This window comes from Sus scrofa, unplaced genomic scaffold (assembly GCF_000003025.6).
Source record: "Sus scrofa isolate TJ Tabasco breed Duroc unplaced genomic scaffold, Sscrofa11.1 Contig498, whole genome shotgun sequence".
Lineage (NCBI taxonomy): Eukaryota > Metazoa > Chordata > Mammalia > Artiodactyla > Suidae > Sus > Sus scrofa.
The window spans coordinates 202,033-220,027 of record NW_018085227.1 but is presented as its reverse complement, the minus strand read 5'-3'; the positions used below and the strand labels follow the sequence as shown (position 1 = coordinate 220,027).

General features: G+C 36.1%; 2 pseudogenes; one reads left to right on the top strand and one right to left on the bottom strand.

Annotated features, from left to right (window-relative positions):
- Positions 1-6,078: 6,078 nt before the first annotated feature.
- On the bottom strand, positions 6,079-7,110 carry LOC100153885 (annotated as a pseudogene).
- A 1,624-nt stretch (positions 7,111-8,734) lies between these two features.
- Positions 8,735-9,661, top strand: LOC100155095 (annotated as a pseudogene).
- The last annotated feature ends 8,334 nt before the right edge of the window (positions 9,662-17,995 follow it).

Genomic DNA, 17,995 nt, shown 5'->3' with positions numbered 1-17,995 from the left:
TAGGGATCGAACCCGCATCCTCAGGGATACTAGTTGGGTTTGTTACCACTGTGCTACCATGGCAGCTCTTCATCTTGGATTTTTAGATTGGATGACTCACTTGTTCGGTACTATATTATTGCTTCTTTCCTGGTATCAGCAGCATGATCAAAGATTACAAGGAGGGCAATGATTGCTAGAGATATCCTACATGCAGTTTTTCCTCATAATGTGGAAACCAAAGTCTGTAACTCTATAGTGAGAGAAAGTTGGCAGAATAGTCCTGGCTTCTTCCTTTAAAACACAATTATTCTTGGTTCCTCTTGAGGCTTTCACCCAATTATTCTGCTTATTTTCATAAGAATACAAGGTTTTTTTGGAAACACCAAAATCATTGGTGCTATCTCGTGCTTTGAGTAAAGTAGCAGGAAAATGACAAGCACAATAAACTGGGACCTTCTATTCAAAAAGTACACCATCAAGACATATTGCAGAATTATTCTGTTCAACTAATACAGCTTTAGAAAGTTATTGAGGTCTGCAACAAACCCCTTATAGGAAATTGAATCAGACATACTGAATGTGTATCCAGAGCAGTTACTGACTTTGGAATAACCTTAAGTCCTGGACTAGGAAGCTGGTCATGATGTTTTGGAACCACATCTTTTGGAGTCTGAATCATACCCCACATTGTGAATAAGAAGATTGCAGCTAGTAACCCACAGAAGACTAAACAGAAGAGCAACACAAAATCTTTCTCTCCCTCTCACTACTAGTCCAGGAAGTACTGTCTCTTTGGGTGATGGCTCAGAATGTTCTCTTATTGTTGTCACCAGTATGCACATCACTAGCCTTCATTTATTGCCCTTTCCTTTATAGAAAACAAAGATGAGAATGGAGAGGCTCATCTCCCAAGTAGACCATTTACTGACCTAGATGGGAGCAGGCAATTCTGCAAAAATGGCATTTCAGGGACTCCCACCTCCCAGGTCTTGGCAGTGCCTCCCAAGAGCTTCCTGCTAGTCTTGTTGTAGATAAAGAGCTTCTATTTGGCCAAGCTCTGGTTGAAAAATTTCTCTTTTATCACAATATGTGGTCAGGCACTGAAATGATTAGGAATGGTGCAGCACACAGGTGCTGGTGGCTGAGGGGACAGAGATGGCAGGAGACCAATGTGTGTTCCCACCTAGACTATACAGCCAGGTGACAGCAACAGAGAGCTGGCAGCTGGTCTAGAACACCTGATATCTGCAACTGGATGGTATTAGAGCCAGCTATGGTCATTCAGACCTCATAAATATACTGATATATTTCACATGATATATTACAAACATTTCCTCAAATATTTTAAATTCCTAATAATTATGTTTCTTAAAGGAATGGTATTCCTCTGTTTCATCATTTTTTTGCTAGTGTAAACCTTTAATCTGCTAATTTAATGAGCAACTAAATATATCTTACTATCTTTTATTTTGTACGTCTTTGATTTAAAATGAAGCTTTTATATTATGTAAACTGTGTTAAGATTTCATCTTCTACTAGGAGCACAGAATATTTTAATTAGGAGCATAGAATATATTAATAGAATAATATATTCTATTACTGTTTCAACCATCTTGTTTGTACTTTTGATACATTATGAAATGTAATATTTTTTTTCCTGTAATTATCTGTGTAATTTTTTTTAACAAGGAGTAATATTTAGTTTGTTCTTGTGTTTTTATGGAATTTTTAGAGTGCATAGTTATATGTCCATCCCCCCAGTTTTATACAGATAGGTTCCATCACCCTAAAAGTTCCCTGGTGCGACCCTTGTTTGTATAAACAACTTCTACCCCCGTTTCTCAAAACTTCTGTCAACCACTGATTTGTTTTCCTCCCTATAGTTCTGCCTTTTCCAGATTGTCATACAAATGAAATCATGCAGAATATAGCTTTTCTGCAATTCTTTTCCCATATAGCTTATTACAGAATATTGAGTAGAGTACCCTGTGTTTTACTGTAGAGCCTTGTTAGTTATCTGTTTTATATGTAGTAGTGTATGTATGTTAAATGGATATATGTATATGTAAAACTGACTCACACTGATGTACACCTAAAACTAACACGGCATTGTAAATCAACTACACTCCAATAAATTGTTTTTTTTTTTTTTTTAAAGAATGTAGCTTTTTTGGATCTAGGTTCTTTCACTTAGAAAAATGTATTTATAATTTATTAAGATTGTTGCATGAATCAATAGTTCCTTAGTGATAAATAGTATTCCATTGTATAAATGTAAAGAGTTTATTTATCCATTTACCAGATGAAGGATATTTGAGTGGTTTCTGATTTTTAGTGATTATGAACAAAGTTGCTATAGACTTTCACATACATTAAAGCTTTTGTGTGAACATAAATTTTCATTTATCTTGAATAAGTTCCTAGGAGATTACTGAGTCCTATGGTTTATATATTTAAACATAGTTTTATTAAGGTATAATTGATATACATAAACTGAACATATTTAAAATGCATGATTTGATAAATTTTGACATATTTATATGCCAGTGAAACTGTATCACAATAAAATAACATACCCATGGCATCCAGAAGTTATCTTGTACTCCTCCCAGTGTATTATATTTTTGTTATTTTTGATCTGATTTCTTTCACTCAATGTGAAAATTTTAATTTCATTCATTTTTTCCACATATCAAGTTTGTCCCTTTCTATTGCTGAGTTGTATGGATAAATACACATTTATAGTTTATTTAATCCATTCATAATTGGCAGACATTTATATTTTGGTTAGCTTCTGGTTACTACAAATATAGCTGCTCATTTGTACATAAATCTTTGTATAAGTATATATTTTCTTTCTTTCTCTTTTTTATTTTTTATTTTTATTTTTTGGTCCACATTTGTGGCATAGAGAGGTTCCCAGGCCAGGGATTGAATCTGAGCAGTAGCTGCAGCAATGCTGGATCTTTAATCTGTTCTGCCATATGGGAACTCCTTTTCTTCCTTCCTTCTTTTTGCCTTCCTTCTTCCTTCCTTTCTCTTTCTTTCTTGCTTTTCTTTTTCTTTAAAGACAAATAACTAGGAAAGAAATGCATAGATCATATTATAGGTGCATAAGTTTAACTTTTTAAAGAAATGGCCAAACTGCTTTCCAAAGGGCTTGTATCATTTTAACATTCTCACATTTCCTGGAGAGTTGCAGTTCCAGCATGTATTCACCCAAATTTGGTATGATTTATCTTTTAAATTTTAGCCTTCCTGCTAAGTATATAGTTTTATCTCATATTTCCCCATCTATGCCTTTTATTTCTTTTCCTTTCCTTAATAAAGTGCCTAAGACATTCAGTATGATGTTGAATAGCAGGGGTGAGAGAAGACATCATTGCTTTGTTAGTAATCTTAAAGGAAAAGCATTCAGTCTTTCATCAAGTATGATAAGAATTGTTGTTTTTTTTTTTTTAAGATATCCTTTAAAGATTAAGGGATTTTCCTTCTACTCCTATATTGTTGAGAGTGTATATTGTGAATAGATGTTATTTAGGCTTCTCTCTTTTTTTCTTATCTTTTGAGATGATGGTCTCATTTTTCTTCTTCAGTCTGTAAATGTAATGAACTGTATTTATTTATTTATTTTGGGCCATACCTACAGTGTGCAGAAGTTCCAGGGCCAGGGATCGAACCCAAGCCACAGTAATGATAATGCCAAATCCTTAACTACTAGGCCACCAGGGAACTCTTGAATTGTACTGAATTTGAACCAGACTTGTATTCTTCAGATAAACCCCAGTTCATCATGATATATTATTGCACTTATGTATTGCTAGATAAGATTTGCTAATGTTAATGTTTATTTATCCGAGGATTTTTACATATGTATTCATGATGACAAAGATCTATAATTTTCTTGTGATATACTTGCTTTGCTCTTGTATTGAAATAATGCTGGGCTTCATAAAACGAGCTGGGAAGTTTTCAATCTTCCATTTTCTGATAGATTGTTTAGAACTCACATTATTTTTTTCTTACATGTTTGGTAGAATTCACGAATGAAATAATCTTGCATTGGAGTTTTCATTTGGGGGAGATTTTCGAGTACAAATTCTATTTCTTTATTGGATACAGGGCAATTTAAGTATCTACTGATCCTTGAATGGGTTGGCAGTTTGTGTCTTTCAAGGAATTGGTTCATTTTACCTAAGCTGTCTAATTTCTTGATGTAAAGTGGGTTATCACATTCATTTATTATCTCTTTAAAGTCTGTGCAGTCCATTAGGGTTAGTAGTAATATTCCCCTCTTTTCTTCTTGCGATTAATAATTAGTTTCTTCCTTTTATTGTCTTTGTCAGTGAAGGTAGATATTTATCATTTTTTAAAATCTATTTCAGAAAACCAGCTTTTAGTATCATCGATTTTCTTGATAGTTTTCTATTTTCAGTTTCATTGATTTCTGCTCTTTATTTTTACTTTTTTTTAAATTTTTTTGTCTTTTTAGGGCTGCAACTCTGGCATATGGAAGTTCCCAGGCTAGAGGTCGAATCAGAGCTGTAGCCACTGGCCTACGCCACAGATGCAGCAATGCCAAATCTGAGCTGCATCTGTGACCTACACCACAGGTCACAGCAATTCCGGATCCTTAACCCACTGAGGCCAGTGATCGAACTTGTGTCTTTATGGATACTAGTCAGATTTGTTTCTGCTGAGCCATGGTGGGAACTCTGATTTCTGCTCTTCTAATATGTCATTTCTTTTCTTCTGTTTCAGAGGTTGTGAAACTTCTGCAGGATTATTCATACTCACTGGCTCTATTATCTCATTCTTTGTTCTCCTATTCCTACTCCAATCACGCTTTCATCTCCATATTCCACTAAAATCAATTCTTTCAGGATCACTACTGATCCCTATATTGCTAAATACAGAAATTCTTTCTTTTTTTTCCTTAAATTATGAAGACTTTTATTATACAGGTTTCATATTTACGAAAATTATTTGGCAATGTTTATAGGCAAGGATTTAAATTCCAAAACTCCATTTTCATCCACACACACTCTACCTCGCACTCATCTTTGGGGTCAGCCTAACAGGAATGAGACAAAGTTACTGCTCTGTGAACAGAGAGCTTCAGTTAAATAGAGTCTTCTGTGTCAAGAACAGAGCTCAGGATGCTTCCTCTTAATTCTTCATACCTTGTGTACATATGACTAAAACCTACAGCTGAGACTTAGTTTACCCTGACACATTTAATAGTTAATATTAAAATTGACTCCCATTTCTCAAGAAGTCAAAAGAGGTGTACCCATATTTATAGACCCCATTAAATTATGCATAAATACAATCTGTATATTCAGTAGTTTCTCAAAATGGCAGAGCCTCCTCTAGGACTTGGGGTGACAGACAACAAAAAACAAAACAAAACAAAACAATCCAAAACTTCATTCCTATGCTTTTCAAGTTTTCCCCAAACACCAAGGTGTGAGATAAACATGCAAAATAAACTTTCCATACCTTAAAGGAACAAGTCTTTTTTCAAAGTGAGTCCAAATTGAGGAGTTAACTTTCAAAGTTTTTTGTTTTTTTGCATTTTTTTTAAGAAAAACATAAAATCATCAGCAGGCTTTGTTTGTATAAGTTTTGTAAAATCCAAAGAGCCCCCTTGAGCAAGGTGTAAAAGTGTGTCAAATGCCACCTATTAACCAGTTGCTCAGCAGAGAGAATCTTTGCCTCCTAAGGGTATAGGAATAGACCTGAAGAAGGTACATAAATACTTTTACCTTAACCCTGCAAGTTACTGTTGATCTGAATCACATGAATTTGACATTTCAACAGCTGAGTGTGTGTGTGTTTTTGTTAGTCCAGGGAATTTATTTAAAAGGTTCAAAAACTTGTGGCACCACTTTCAGAAAAAGGAAGAATGAGGCTCAAAAAATAAGATAAGCTTAATGTGTAAAGAACCAGTACCTGTCATCTCACCCAGAGTTAAGGAGGCACTTCAGTGCTCTCTAGAGAAATACAAGGAATCCAGGAGGAGATGTTTAGATTTGGAAATGGATCCCTTTCTAATGGGAATGTGGATAACAAACTCTGTCTCCCAGACAAGAGGGGTTCCAGACTGTTTTGGTTGAGAATGGATTTGGAGTCCGTTTCCTTCCAAACTCTCTGGCCCTTGTTCATGCCCATTTTATTTCCTATGTTTCTCCATCTTCCCCAGGGCTTTGCTAGAATTGGCTGGACTCTAGTCTCCAGGATTCATACCTGATTTGTCTGTGACTGTTAGGGCTTTTTTTTTTTTTTTTTTTTTTTTTACATAGTTCTTCACAACAGCCACAGTGGCACAGATGCCGCTGATTACCTGTGGCTGCCAAACCCACAGGTAGTCAGGCTGAAATGAGATGAGCAGTACTGGGGTGGGCCAGTTGTTCTTGTTGGGAGTCCCCTCTTGATTGATAGGCTTCATGAATTCTTTACACACTTGGCTGTGTGGCCAGCAGCATGTTTTTCCCAGTTGCCATCTCAGTCCATCTTCTGAGATGAGGTCCAGTTAAATATTTGGCCATGGATTTACTGGGAAATTCTGCCTCGAAGACAGAGACAATGTCCCAGGCCAAATGAACAGCCTAACCTTCTACTAAAGACATCAGGAGGGTTAATGTGAGCAGAAAGATTCAACCCAATCTTGTCCAATTTCTACTGCAAGGACCAGCTACCATTTTTAGATTTGGCTCTTCGGAGAACACCTCCCAGTAAAGAAGCATTTAAGCACTCAGGCAGGATAGTCGCCTCTGGATTTCAGCAATGGTCACTTTGTATTTAGATGTAGAACTGAGAAGGGACAGTATTCCAGGAACTGAGCAGAAGACCTCAGTGGGATATATCACAGCCCCCACGAGCTCCTTCTGACAAGGGAGACTCAAGGGGTCTCCTTGAGTCATTGAAACAGAATCTTCATGAATAACTGATTCAGCATAAGTGGGGGCTGGTTGTCGACATTCTGCACCTCCTCCATCTGGTGCACCCTTCCTGGAGCCCTGGGTTTTTGGCCAACCCTGAAGGCTCCATGGCAGGCAAAGAGGGCAGCAACAGGTATGCATCCCTGTGGGCACTCATGGTGCCACAGTCCATGAGCTGTGTCATCTTCCTTCACTCACTATCTCTGCCTTTCAAAATCTTATACCATATTTAAGGCCATTTATGATTACTATATTTTGTCTCTCATCCCTTTTGTATTTGCCTCATCCTTTTCCTTGACCCTCCTCTTCCTTCTTTGTACTTCTTCTTCCTTTCCTGATCTTTCCAACAGAAAACAGTCTGTCCCAAGGTTGAACACCTATGTAATTTTGTTACTTCTTTTAAAATATGCATGCTCTTCTATTTCCTTTGTATATTTTCATTGTTTATTTCTAATTGCTCTTCTAAATTGCAGGCTACTTACAGATAAGCACTTTGTCTCGCTCATTTTAAAATTCTTATTCTGGTAGAAACTGAATTTGCAGACATTTCTGAATTATGTTTAATTGGGAAAAGAAGAAAGAAAGAGGATATATTTTCTCTTGCCTAGGTGATTTATACTTTTACAATATGGCAATTTTTGCATGATTTTTGGAAGTGTGAATCCCTAGATAGAAATGCTATTTGTTAGTCCATAACATGAAAGGGCTTGTTAGCAATGGCCCCACTGGGGCAAAGTTACTCATCAATGAGAAATACATTTTCACTTTCTCCTCCTTTTAAATAGAGTATAAAGTATAAGAAGTATCGCAAGCCATCTGAGAAGAACATATTTCTCGTATCATCATGATAACTCAGTGTCTTTGTGTGGAACTTATGAAATAAAAAGACTGGACAAATTCCAATTTGCTTAGTGAGTCTATATGGCAAATGAGTAGACTCGTGTAAATTTTAATACTTCTGCCACTTCAAATAGCTGTCTGTAAAAAAACTACTTTAATATAATTGTCTGTATTTTCCGTTCTGTGAATGAGATTGAATTTGTTTCTCTATGTTTGAACTCCCTGTTAATATTCTAGAAGTGAGTTCTTTTTTCTATATGGTATTGAACTTCAGGACCTTTTCTGCAGATTCAGCCATGTTTATTCTAAGCTTATTCTTACAGTCATATGGTATGTAATAAAGTGCCACAAAAAAAAAAATCTCGCTGAACCCTATGATTACATTTTATTTACCTTTTTTCAAAAAGCAAAAACCCTCTTTGGATTTCTCTCAGTTATTGAAAACAGGTGCTAATGTAAGTCTTTAGTAAAAGCAAAGTGGTATAAAGCAAACTTTGAATAAGCAGGAAATACCTGTAACTCTTTTAATCCTTACAGCAATCCTCTGAGCCACATTCTATTATTTCCCCCAATTTGCAGGTACAAAAACTGAAGCACAGAGAATTTAATTAGCTTGCCCAAGGTCATAGTGCTAAGAATTACAAGAGATAGCTTTTGAAACCTGTCAGTATGACCCTAGACTTTCTTTCTAATTTCAGGAATTTAGAAATTGTAAGATGATGGGTAAACTTCTGTTTTTAGAATAAAACTATCATGCTCAGATGCAGAGATGAAAGCCAAGGTTATCCAGTCATGACAAAATAAATGATTGTATGCAATGTGTATTTTGTGTGTAATGAGGAACATAAATGTGTTGAATACAATTTGATACCTGGCTTGGCTTTGGTCATTTACTCTCCCAATCTTATGATGCTTCTCCATTTCACTTTACAGGAACATTTCTGATCCAATTTCAGCAATTTGAAATCATGGATCAAGAAAATAAATCAGGAGTGACTGAATTTGTATTGCACGGTCTTTCAGGTCCTCGAGAGCTACAACTTTTCTATTTTGCACTTTTTACACTTTTGTATTTATCCATTGTGCTGGGGAACCTCCTCATTGTGCTCACAGTCATCTCTGAACCCACCCTGCACATACCCATGAACTTTCGACTCAGTAACCTCTCTTTCACTGATGTATGTCTGTCTACCTTTGCCACCCCCAAGATGATTGTTGACTTCCTTGAGGAGCACAGGACCATCTCTTTCGAGGGTTGCATGGCCCAGATATTCTTCCTGCACGTCTTTGCTGGTGGTGAGATGATGCTCCTTGTGGCCATGGTGTATGATAGATATGTAGCCATATGTCGCCCCCTGCATTATGCGACCATCATGAGTGAGCGCAGGTGCACCAGCCTCGTGGTGGGCTCCTGGCTCATTGGGGTTCTGCACTCAGTAGGTCAGCTGGTCTTCACAGTAAACCTTCCATTCTGTGGACCCAACAAAGTGGACAGTTTTTTCTGTGACTTGCCCCTGGTTATCAAACTTGCCTGCACAGACACCTTCACTCTTGAGGTCCTGATGCTTTCAGACAGTGGTCTAATGCCATGAGCTCCTTTGTGCTCTTGCTAGTCTCCTACACAGTCATCCTGGTTACTGTGTGGCGGCATCCCTCAGTGGGCATGGCCAAGGCAAGGGCCACCCTGACTGCCCATATCACTGTGGTGACCCCTCTTCTTCAGACCCTGCATTTTCATCTATGCCTGGCCTTTTAACAACCTCCCAGTGGACAAGGTCCTCTCAATATTTTACACTGTTTTTACCCCTCTTCTAAACCCCTTGATCTACACCTTAAGAAATAAGGAAGTAATATCAGCCATGCAAAAACTAAGGCATCGAGAGGTGAGTTCGTAATGGTCTTCCAGCTCTCCCTTGTGATCATAGCAACCCATTATAACAACAAGGTTAGTGTGTCTTCCTCTGTGAATTATTGTTATGCCTCAAATACCATAGGACACATTTTTTTTTCCTTTTCATAGTGCTTGCTATCATAACAGTAAACAAACTATCTTAGATGATAGGCAAATGGGACACCCTGTTTTTTGCTTTGATATAATTCTTACTTCAAACTAAAGTTATTTATAATGTTGGAGAGGGGAGTATTTCCTCTTTTACTCCTTATGAGTTCTTATGGCTGAATAATAAAACTGATGCAAAACAGATTCACATGAAAAAAAGAAACACATTTTAATTCATGCTCCTGGAGGTCTCATAGAAATGAAAACTAAAAAGCAGCCAAAGCAGGCAGCTTTTATACTTTTTAGACAAAAGAAAAGATAAATTTTTGAGGCACTGACAGGACAAGAAAACTCAGGTTTGGGGTGCCCAATTAGTGAAGAATAAAAACAGAGTATGGGCTTGAGGTTGTAAATTAAACAACTAACAAGGTTTTTTTTTTATGTAGGCGTCTTGGCCAAATTCCCTATCTCTGGCAGTAACGGTGTCCTTCTACTTTCAGGGAGTGCACCATTCATATGAGAGATTTATTTCCTGCTTACAGGGAGACAGAAAGGAGGGTCAGAGTTTCCCTCTTGCATTGGCCATTTCTGAAATAACCTGAATTCAAAATAATATGCCATTGAGGCAAATTTTGGGGCAGCTTCTTATGGACCCCAATGATAATAATAAAAGTTTTATTTTCCTAAGGGAACCCTTGTACACGGTTGGTGGGAGTATAAATTGGGTACAGACATTATAGAGAACAATATAGAGGTGCTTCAAAAAACTAAAAATATAACTATCATCATAAAAATATAGCTAGCAACTCCACTCCTGAGTATATATCCAGAAAAAAAATTAAAGCACTAATTTGAAAAGATACAGGCACCTCAATTATAACAGCACTATTTACAACAGCCCTGAGATGTAAGCAACCCAACTGTCCATCAACAATGAAGAGATAAAAAAGATGTGGTGTATGTATATACAATGAAATATTACTCAGCCACAAAACAGAATGGAAATTCTGCCATTTGCAGCAATGTGGATGGACTTAGAGATTATTATGTTTGCCAAAGAAAGATGAATACTGTATGATAACACTTACAATGCAATCTAAAAAAATAATACAAGAGTTCCTGCTGTGGTGCAGCTGGGGCAGCTCCAGTTGCTACTGAGGTGTGAGTTTGATCCCTGGCCTGTTATAGTGTGTTAAGGATCCAGCATTGCTTCATCTGTGGCATAGTTTGCAGCTACAGCTCAGATTCGAGCCCTGGACTGGGAACTTCCATATGCCATGGATGTAGCTGAAAAAGGAAAAAAATGCAAACAAGGATATACAGCAAAAGAGAAATAGACTTAACAAGTATGGAAAACAAACTAGTACTGACCAGAGGAGAGAGGAGATGGGGGAGGGGAATTTTAAGGATATGGGATTAAGAGATACAAACTACTATGTAAAAAATAGATAAGAAACAAGGATATACTGTATAGCACAGGGAATTATATCCATTAGCTTGTAATAACTTTCAATGGAGTTTAATCTGAAAAAATCTGAAGCAGTGTGCTCTACACTTGAAATTAATATATATTTTAAATCAACTGTACTCCTATAAAGTCTTTTTTTCCTATAAAATGTGTCCATTACATTCCTGCTTCTTCCAATAGCCTGGTAAATATGAAAATGTACAAAATACTAAAATAATGTCTGATATTTAAATAATATTTTAAAGTTTCAGAAGAATAATTAATTTACAGTTATTTTACAGCCATATTCTTATCTGGGATCACAAATTAGAGGTATCTATTGTCATAAATTTTTAAATGAGGAAAACTTCAGTTCTCACCAATTTCAGGTGACAGAATAAGACTTCTGACTGCAGACCTCATGCTCTCTCTCTGTCCTTTCTCTGCATATGTATACAAATACAAACAATCATATTCCTTGCTATTCAAACTCTTTTTATCTAACTAAGGAACTGAATAGATTGAGGTCATTTTTTTTTTTTTTGTATATAGGAATGACATTTCTTGCAATGTGACTCTCACTATAAACTATGCAAACTTAGGGACTAAAAAGCAAATAGGTTATGTTGTAGAATTTATTATCTGAACTCAGAAATCAAATAGATTCACATATTTGTGATGCTACAAATGCCAAAATCTGACCCACAAGTAGTGTTTACTTATATCAGTGTATTAAATTGAAGTTTAGAATTGACACTTGAAGTTCATGGTTCCACGAGGACATACAAAAATAGACCTCTCTCCATACATAATCAGAGGATTTTTCTAACAGTGTTAAATGTATGATTTTTCTGTGTATTCCCTTGCCTATCTTCATGTCATGTCCTCTAATCCACACTGACCAATAAAACATAATTGAGAATATATTTTTCAAGACTCTCTGAAAGTATAAAATTATCATTTTGACTTTTCAAAAGACATCTACATATTCATACTTAAATTTAATATTTAATTCTCATCATAGTATAACTGCTTTTTTCACCAATTAGAAACTGAGAGTGTCATGAAAGTTAAGTTAGAATCATAATCATAATCAGAAAGTAGAAGAAATGATGCAAGTAAATTCAACTTCTGACTGCTAGCATTTCAAAGTAAAGCCATGCCCTAAGGGCAAGTTATGCTATTGAAATAGAGTATGTAGAAGAAAGCATAGTATGGAAGAGGAATTAATACCAATTACATTTTGAACAGTTTTTGACTCATTTTCTTCTTCATAACTTCATCACTCTGTAAGCATCCGTTGATTCTTCTGTGCAACACAGAATTAAAAGATAATGACCTTACTACCCAAAGCAATCTACAGATTCAATGCAATCCCTATCAAATTACCCATGACATTTTTCACAGAACTAGAACAAACAATCCAAACATTTATATGGAACAACAAAAGACCCAGAATCGCCAAAGCAATCCTGAGAAACAAAAACCAAGCAGGAGGCATAACTCTCCCAGACTTCGAGAAATACTACAAAGCCACAGTCATCAAAACAGTGTGGTACTGGTATCAAAACAGACAGACAGACCAATGGAACAGAAGAGAGAATCCGGAAATAAACCCTGACACCTACGGTTAATTCATCTTTGACAAGGGAGGCAAGAACATAAAATGGGAAAAGGAAAGTCTATTCAGCAAGCATAGCTGGGAAACCTGGACAGCTGCATGCAAAGCAATGAAACTAGAAGACACCCTCACACCATGCACAAAAATAAACTCCAAATGGCTGAAAGACTTAAATATACGACAGGACACCATCAAACTCCTAGAAGAAAACATAGGCAAAACACTCTCGGACATCAACATCATGAATATTTTCTCAGGGCAGTCTCCCAAAGCAATAGAAATTAGAGCAAAAATAAACCCATGGGACCTCATCAAACTGAAAAGCTTTTGCACAGCAAAGGAAACCAAAACGGAAACCAAAAGACAACTTACAGAATGGGAGAAAACAGTTTCAAATGATGCAACTGACAAGGGCTTAATCTCTAGAATACATAAGCAACTTATACAACTCAACAGCAAAAAAGCCAATCAATCAATGGAAAAATGGGCAAAAGACCTGAATAGACATTTCTCCAAGGAAGATATACAGATGGCCAACAAACACATGAAAAAATGCTCAACATCGCTGATTATAAGAGAAATGCAAATCAAAACTACCATGAGATACCACCTCACACCAGTCAGAATGGCCATCATTAATAAATCCACAAGTAACAAGTGCTGGAGGGGCTGTGGAGAAAAGGGAACCCTCCTGCACTGTTGGTGGGAATGGAAACTGGTACAGCCACAATGGAGAACAGTTTGGAGATACCTTAGAAATCTATACATAGAACTTCCATATGACCCTGCAATCCCACTCTGGGGCATCTATCCGGACAAAACTCTACTTAAAAGAGACACGTGCACCCGCATGTTCATTGCAGCACTATTCACAATAGCCAGGACATGGAAACAATCCAAATGTCCATCGACAGAAGATTGGATTCGGAAGAAGTGGTATATATACACAATGGAATACTACTCAGCCATAAAAAAGGATGACATAATGCCATTTGCAGCAACATGGATGGAACTAGAGAATCTCATCCTGAGTGAAATGAGCCAGAAAGACAAAGACAAATACCATATGATATCACTTATAACTGGAATCTAATATCCAGCACAAATGAACATCTCCTCAGAAAAGAAAATCATGGACTTGGAGAAGAGACTTGTGGCTGCCTGATGGGAGGGGGAGGGAGTGGGAGGGATCGGGAGCTTGGGCTTATCAGACACAAGGTAGAATAGATTTACAAGGAGATTCTGCTGAATAGCATTGAGAACTATGTCTAGATACTCATGTTGAAACAGAAGAAAGGGTGGGGGAAAAAACTGTAATTGCAATGTATACATCTAAGGATAACCTGACCCCCTTGCTGTACAGTGGGAAAATTAAAAAATAAATAAATAAATAAATAAAATAAGAATAAAAAATTAAAAAAAAAAGAATGCAAACACATTGAGGTCCTACTGTATAGCACAGGGAACTGTAGGAAATCTCTTGTGACTGACCATGATGGAAGATAATATAAGAAAGGGAATGTATGACTGGGTCACTTTGCTATGCAGCAAAAATTGGCACGACATAATAAATCAACTATACTTAAAAAAAAAAAAGATAATGACCTGACAATATAGGAATGTGTTATATAATAATAGAGATGATAAGGCAATACATACATTCATTGACAAGAAATTTATAAATTGTGTCTTTTTATTTCATTTCATTTGATCCTCACAAAATATCCATGAATTATAAAGCAAAGATTACACATCTATTAACAGTATTGAAATTAAAAAAATTCTTCCTATAAAAAAATTTATAAATTCTGGATGCATTCTTTACAATAATCAAATGACATCATGTTATCTGAAACAGTGGAATATTTGGGAGAGGAAATTTTATGGAAAGTAACTGCAGGTCATGAAAATGACGGGCAGTGCTTGGCTATTATGGGGAAATTTTCTCTGTGTGAGAGTGTGTTGTAGAATTAGACCTCTTAGTTCTGGGATTCTCAGTCAAAGTGTGGACTAGAAGAGGGTACTAAAGAGCCCAAGAAAAAGACCAAAATATTTGTCTTCACTCCTGGTTTATGTAAAGAAAAAAATGATTCCTCCTGGAAATTATAATCAAGGGATTACCTTCATATAAGTTTAGAATTTGTATTTACATGCTGTGCATAATCAGAAGAACATTAACCTGAAAAATTGATGTACGATGTTTGGAACTCAAGGGGCCAATGAAGTTTTCGGTGCTTTTGGAAAAGCAAAGACTAAAACCTCTGAAGGATCACAGGGGACTTAGGCACATGAAGTCTTGATGAATTTGAGTTCATAGTCAAACTCATAAAACCCATGCAGAGCCCATCCACAATGAACAGAAGAGTAGACAGAATAGACTTCTGGTTGCAAAATGGACTCATGCTCTGCTTTCACTATGTTTTTTTCTCTTCTTCATTCTTGGCTTCTATTAAATGGACTGAGTTTTGATTTCCTTTTGTTTCCCCTCTTAATTCATAAATTTTTATATTCTACTTTTATTTTAGTGGCTCTCCTCACAATTTTAACATGCAAAAGTTGCCTTTTCCTCAGTATCACCACATGCTCTAGTAGCAAGGACACAATATGTCTTTCATTCACAAGTCAAAGTGTTTCTCATTTAGGGAAAAGAATCTACTTTTTCACATATGTTCCCTATAGTATCGTAGGTTCAATTATGTAAAATTCACACAAGATACTTTACAACTGCCCAAGAGCTAAATGACCCTTTCTTTTTCTCCTAGGATCATGTGGCCCTCATTGCAACTGCCAATAATGTGGGATGCTGTTTATTTTGTTCCAATGGGAGTATGTAGCTGAAGGTATTAATAATCCCTATTGGAAGATGAACCTTGGCTATTACTGAAAGTCCAAAGCTTCAGTTGGTCATTTGATAAAACCATGTGCTATTCCAATTTGACAAAAGAAATATGTATCTGTAATTATCAGTAGGTAGAAAAGATTAATTGCACAACAGAAGAACTGATGTATTCAATTTACACTTCTGATATGCTTTATATGAGGTAGGTTATATCTAACAAAGATGCACATTAAAAATTTATTATGTCCACTTATGTTTTATATTATCACAATGTGCCTTAGAACTCACAATTGGGAGAAAAATATATTAGAAGTAAAAGAAAGTGAGCCAAGGTTAGAATGTTCATGTATTTTAGCACTTTTGGAGGGATTTGTGGGAAATTATGTAAGAAGGTGGTGTATTCTTGCACATATTATGACAAACTCTGTACTTAGAAAAATGCATTATGCCATGCTTACCTATCACCTAGAGAAATGAAATAAACATGCAAATCAAAGCTACACATTTCTTTGTGGATACAGGCCTATGAGGTAAAACTATAAGAAAATCATGGGAATGTTAAATACCAAACTCAGGTTGTAGGTTTGTAGCTGGTATATCTTGGCATCAATGATTTACTTTACTTACTTTATACTTGAATTGGACCAGACAGGACTTATTTAACTCTATAAAGTACAAATTTATTCTTTGTTAAGATTCTCGTTATTTTAATCACTTTTTAAAAATTTGGTAAACAAACTATGGTTTATTTCCAATACAGCAAATAAATAATTTTCTCTGTGCTGCAAAAGGATTTTATTCCCTTTGCATTTGCTGGTTTGTTTATGGGCACTGGCTTTGGTGACTCAAAAATGAGCTTGTATTACTAGTGAGAGGAAATGTTTTTCCTCTATTAAAGATGAAGTTTATGTAGGCAGTTTATGACTTGACATTCACTGGGAAGGCCTCTATACACAGGAAGATTCAAACATAGAAATGTTAGGTAAAATGATAGATATGAGGTGAAATATATTTCAGTTAGTACTGAAGCAATTTATATAGAATCAATTCCATGCAAATATCTATACTATCTATACTAAATCCTGTGCATGGTATACAAGAAGCACAAGAACTCAGGGATCCTTCAATGTGGTAGGGAAGTGATATTATAGAAAAATTCTTACCTTGGAAAAGCATATAACTGCAAGCAAAGCATTATAATGATATTAGGAAGAGAGAAATTTCAGCTTAAGCTCTGTGAAGGCTTTTGGAGGAGATGATACCTGCACTGGAATAGACCATCTATTTGTGAAGGACATGAGAAAATGAATAGGCACAGTCTATCAGCTTTAAGAAGTTTTAAGAATCTGATTTGGCTAGAGAGTAGTGTAGTTAAAACCAGACCAGACCATATATACTTGGCTGTCATGTTGAAGACATTTAATTAATTAATTAATTAATTTGCTTTAAGGAATTACATGATGTTACAGGTGGGAGGGCGAGGTCCAGGAAAAGTAAGGTTTACAACTTAGGAAATGATAGTGACAATTACAAAATAAAAACATTTAAAGGGAAAAAGAGCTGAATTGAGGAGAAAAATTATGAGCTGAGGTCTGAGATGGTTGTGTAATTTTCACATGCATAAAACTGTCAGAATACTTTTGGGATACTGGAATATGATGAGAAATGGTGCTATAAAATCTAAAGTCATTCTATAGAGGTGATCATGGATGCCACAGAGGTGAATGTACTACCCAAGGGAGTGAGGGAACAAGAAGGAGCAAGAAAGAGACACTAAGAAGGGTACAGAGTAAGCGATGGAAAAGCACAAGATGCACAGCAGGGAAGGGATGGATTGGAAACCAAGGGAAAGCTGTTGTAAGGAGTAATGCATGGATGAAGAAAGATGGTATTAAAAATTCTGACAGAAAAATCAGGGGCTGTTATACTGTTTGAGTATAACAAAATTAGCTTTTATAACTGATCTTTAAGGATATTTGATTTAAAAGTTTCCCTGACCGTGAAAGCAAAAGGCATTGTCGTGTTAAGTTCTGAACAAATTTGGAAAAGAACTGGAGGGGAAACATGTGGATATCCTTCACGAAGTTTCTTATTCAAAAAAAAAAAAAAAGATAAATTCAGGAAAAAAAAAAACAACTCAAGAGGTTAGACACATTTACAGAGTTCTTTTTGTTGTTTGTTGCTTATTTCTCTGATGAGATAGATCGAACACTTTGTGGGTAGATGAAAATGTTAAGTGAAAGAGGGAGAGACTGAAAATGAAACCTGAAGATGGCTTAACTCAGTGGTTCACAACTAGAGGTCATTTTGCTTCCCCCTTACT